The sequence below is a fragment of the Arachis ipaensis genome, chromosome B10 (genome assembly GCF_059453495.1).
Source record: "Arachis ipaensis isolate K30076 ecotype BB chromosome B10, ASM5945349v1, whole genome shotgun sequence".
Taxonomy (NCBI): domain Eukaryota; kingdom Viridiplantae; phylum Streptophyta; class Magnoliopsida; order Fabales; family Fabaceae; genus Arachis; species Arachis ipaensis.
Window position 1 is genome coordinate 125171389 of NC_142435.1, and position 4978 is coordinate 125176366.

General features: G+C 36.3%; 1 pseudogene; it reads left to right on the top strand.

Moving 5' to 3' along the window:
• Positions 1–1756: 1756 nt before the first annotated feature.
• LOC107620891 (protein FAR1-RELATED SEQUENCE 5-like) lies at positions 1757–4016 on the top strand (annotated as a pseudogene).
• Positions 4017–4978: the final 962 nt, after the last annotated feature.

A 4978-nucleotide genomic window follows, 5' to 3' on the forward strand; every position in this document is an offset into this window, starting at 1 on the left:
GAAAAGAGTGTTTTGAGAGTTCAAAAGCATTAACAGTAAATTCAGAGAATCAGAAAGTAAGCAGTAAATGGGTTGTGAAATATATGGAGAGAATAGTTAAGGTTTCAGAGATATTTATTTTTCGGATTAACTTTTCTTACCAACTTTTTTAATCATGCAAGATTCAATTCATGTCAAACTATATATGACTAAACTCTAATTTCTTAGACCTTTTTAGTCTCCTCTAACCTTCATCAATCGTCAATTCCTTGGTCACTTGATTCCAATTAGAGGGTTAAGTTCAATTCTAGTTTATATGCCACAGAAATCATAATTATCCAAATATAAGAAGATTATTTGTCACGTATCCCATTAAATTTAGGAGAAATTGTTTTCAAGCTTTTGTTCAAGTAAAGAACTTTTCCAAACTTTTCAAGAACTCAATTAGAACAAGGGTCATACTTTCGTTCCACCCAGATTCATAAGATAAAGAACGAAAGCAATTCTTGAAATAGAAATCAATATATGAATTAAAATAGAAAAATAATAGTATCAATCCATATAATAGACAGAGCTCCTAACCTTAATAGTGGATGTTTAGTTGCTCATGGTTCAGAGAGAAAACTAGGATTCAGAAAAACTGCAAATTGCGGAATGAGGTAGAAAAGAAGAGAAGAGCCCGAAGGGCTGATTCTTTTCCCTTTTATATCTAATCCTAATTAATGTAAATTATATTTCCTAAAACTAAATAATATCTTTTCCTATTCTTAAATAAAATAAAGTTTAATCAAAATTAAATGATGATCTTCGTGCATCTTCAATTGATGAATGGTGACCACTTTGATTCTTAAAGCTGGCGCCTAACTTGGAAGGGAGTAGCGCCTAACTTGAACCTCGCTGAATTGCTTTGAGTGTTGTTGGTGGTGTTGGCGCCTAACTTGGAAGGGAGTGGTGCCTAACTTCATGCTGGTCGAACCAAATTGTGTGTGCTTATTGTACCTAGCGCCTAACTTGAGAAACCTCAAGTTAGGCGCTACCTTGGTAGTGAACTTTGAGTCTCTTTCTTGTCCTGATGCCTAACTTGGGAAAAGTAAAGTTAGGCGCCACTTATACAGCACGCAATTGATGGATTAAGTTTGTCTTGGCGCCTAACTTGGAGAATCCCAAGTTAGGCGCCACCCTTGCCGATTTGCTGGAGAAGAAGTATGGACTATTATACAACGTTGGAAAGCTCTGGAAGTTAGCTTTCCAACTCCACTGGAATTTGTCAATTGGACCTCTGTAGCTTGAGTTATTCATGTTAGAGTGCAGGGAAGTCAGGATTGACAACATCATTTGCTTTCTTCTCTTTTTCTACAGAAACTCCATCAAATCCATCCGAATATCACCTGAAATAAACAGAATTGCACATGACTCAAAGTAGCATCCATAGTGGCTAAAAGATATTTAATTCTTGATTAAACTCAACAATTTGAATGCAAATTCACTAGGAAAAGATAGAAAAGATGCTCACGCATCATCCCCCTTAATACAATAAATGAAACTCATGTCCAATTCCATGATTCCTAAGATTGACACTATTGGATTGTTTTTAATTTTAAAAGACTGTGATTTGTGATGGCTGGTACTCGGTGTGCGGACGATATCAAGTTCAATGGTTCTACTTCTACTGTTACTATTTAGTCTCTATTTTAAAAATATTTGTTCTTATCATGTTTGGCAATTTATATACAAACTTAAGTTTCATTTTGAATTGTGTATTGGTGTTCAGGAAGTAATGGGTCAGGAATTTTCTTATGAAGGGGTTAATAGCGAGCATATATCATATGATCGGTATGAGCAGGAGGAAAAAAAACATGAGGAAGTTGACGTGGATTATATGGATGAGGACGACACAAATGTGGAACCAATGTTTGATTATCACGGCTTCGATGAAGGGTATAACATTGACTCACTCGAAGACATTGGGATGGTTGAATTTTGGAATATCAGGGACAAAGATGTATGTCATTTTCACTTTTCTAATGTCGACATTGCATTTGAGTTCTACAATAGATATGCAAGGACAAGAGGCTTTAGTGCTCGGAAGAACAGGACTAGGAAGAGTCGTGCGGGTGTACTTAAGTTGAAGAATTTTGTATGTCATTGTGAAGGATGTAGACCATAAAATAATTATGGCATTGGAAACTTTAAGAGAATACCTACTCCTAAGACAAGGTGTGGCTACAGTGCAATGATGGAGATTTGTCTAGATGCACCTAGTGGTCGTTGGTTTATTTCTTATTTTTCTAATGAATACAATCATCCACTTCTGGATCCTCGGTTGATTGGATTGCTTCATGGGCATAGATTCATGTCTGAGGCTGATATTAGCCACAAGATTAATATGAAAAATGGTGGGATTAGTGTTGGACAGATATATCGGGCATTAGCAAATCAGGCAGGTGGCTACGAGTATCTCTCTTTCACATAAAGGAACATGTACAATAAAATAACAAAGCAGAGGTGCCAGTTACCCGGTGATGCATATGCAGCTTTGAAGTATCTAGAAGATCAAGCAACAAATGACCCTTCTCTCTATTTTAATCATCACATAGATGCCGATGGTACTTTGCGCAATTTATTCTGGTGCAATGGTCTCAGTAGGGCAGATTACTCATTATTTGGCGATGTGCTAGCTTTTGATGCTACCTATAAGAAGAATAAATATATGTGTCCATTGGTGGTATTTTCTGGTGTCAATCATCACAATCAAATAATCATCTTTGCTGCTGCTTTAATTTGCGATGAGGAAAAATACACATATAGGTGGTTGCTACAACAACTAAAGATGGCAATGAATGGGAAAGTACCTGTTTTGGTTATCACGGATGGTGATCTATCAATGAAGTTCGCCATTGAGAAAGAGTTTCCTAATGCACATCATAGATTATGTGCATGGCATCTGATTCGCAATACAACAAGTAACATTGGCAAGCCCCAGTTTACCTCCATGTTTAAAAAGTGTATGCTAGGCGACTATGAAATTGATGTATTTCGTCAAAAGTGGTTTGAAATGGTTGAGGGATTTGGTGTCGAAAACGAGAAATGGTCCTAGATATGTATAAAAAGAGACATTCATGGGCAACTGCACATATAAGTTTTTTGCTAGTTTTCAGACTACTTCTCGGTGCGAAGGATTAAAATCAATTATTGCAAAGTATGACAATTCAAGGTACAATCTGGTTGAGTTCATTCAACACTTAAATCGATGTGTCGACCATATTCGGTGGAAAGAGGTCCAGGCTAACCTCGCATCTGTGAATGGGAGACCCACTATGCAAACCTGTTTTCAACAGTTAGAGAGGAGTGCTGCCAATGTTTACACCCTATCAATATTTTATATGTTCCAACCAATCCTTGTACGAGCTGCATCAATGAAGGTAATAAATATGAGGCAAACTGGCTCTTATGTGATTTACTCTGTCGGTTTGGACCGAACGCCAAATGAGATGTGGCATGTATTCTGTTGTGACATTGAGATGGAATTCAATTGTTTATGTATGAGAATGGAATCATTTGGAATACCTTGTGAATACATAGTTTGCGTCTTGGTGCATGAAGATATAGAAGAGTTGTCAAGGTCATTAGTCTTGCCTCAGTGGAACAAGACTGCCAAAGTAGGTTTGCAAAATACGGTCGGATTTCATTGGGATTCTTTGATACTAAGTCAATACGGTTGTTTGATGGATTGGTTTAGACAACTAGCCAACTTTGCTTGCCAAGATAACGAGAGATTTATCTATACACGGGAAATGGCTATGAATTTGTTGAAACAATTTAAGGAAGAAGATGCTGCACAAAAAGAGTTGGTTAATGATGTAGATAGTATAAGAGATGATGTGCAAGTGAATGCTTCTGGAGCTGGGCTTGCAACCAATGATCTGGGACATAGCATGCCAAGGGACCCAAGAAAATGTAGGACAAAAGGGGGTGCTGCACAGTCCAATAAAAGAAAACATCAATGTGGACACTGTGGCATGGAGGGTCACAATTGAACAACTTGTCATGTTCGTTGAGGCATTTCACAGTTAGAAGACTGACGAAGCGGATTTCCTGTCGGTAAAGAAATTCACAAATATATTATCGCGTTGCAAGTATAGCTTCTAAACCAATAGAGAATTATTTCGTACAAAAGTTTTGGTTGTCACAAGTAACAAAACCCAAATAAATTTATAAACCGAAGTATTTAAACCTCGGGTCGTCTTCTCAAGGAATTGCAGGGAAGTATGAATTATTATTGGTTATGAAAAATGGTGTTTTTGGGTTTCAAAAGGTTTGAACAAGGGAAATAAATTGCAGGAATTAATAAATTAATAACTAATAAAACTCTTGGCAAGGTGTAAAAATTTGGAAGTCCTGTCCTAGTTATCCTTATCAATGGTGATGAGAATTGAGTTTCAATCCTACTTAGTTAACCTTTACTAGAGCAAGGAAAGTCAAGTGGACTAATTAGTTTGATCCTTAAGTCCTAGCCAACTCCTAAGGAAAGACTAGAGTTAATGGAATTCAATTCAATTAGCAAAAATAACAATTATCAATCACAATGAGTTTGATAACTCAAGAGTCTCCAATTAATCAATTAAAGCCAAGAATATAAAAAAAGCTAAAGATAAATCTGAAATACCTCAATTGCATTAATAAAAGAAAATCAATCTAAACAAAAAGAGTTCATGAGCCAAATTGGTAATATAAATCAGATACGAATAAAAGCATTAGAGTAAATAAAAATATAAAAGGAATATTGAACCTGAGAGGAAGTTGAAATCCTAAATCCTTTAAGAGGAATCCTAATCCTAAAACCTAAGAGAGAGGAGAGAACCTCGCTCTCTAAAAACTACATCTAATCCTAAAATTATGAATGTATGTTATCCTTTTGATTCCTCCATTCTCTGACTTATATTCTGTGTTTCTGGATTCAGAATTGGGCCGAAAAAAGGTCCATAAATCGCTGTGGGCG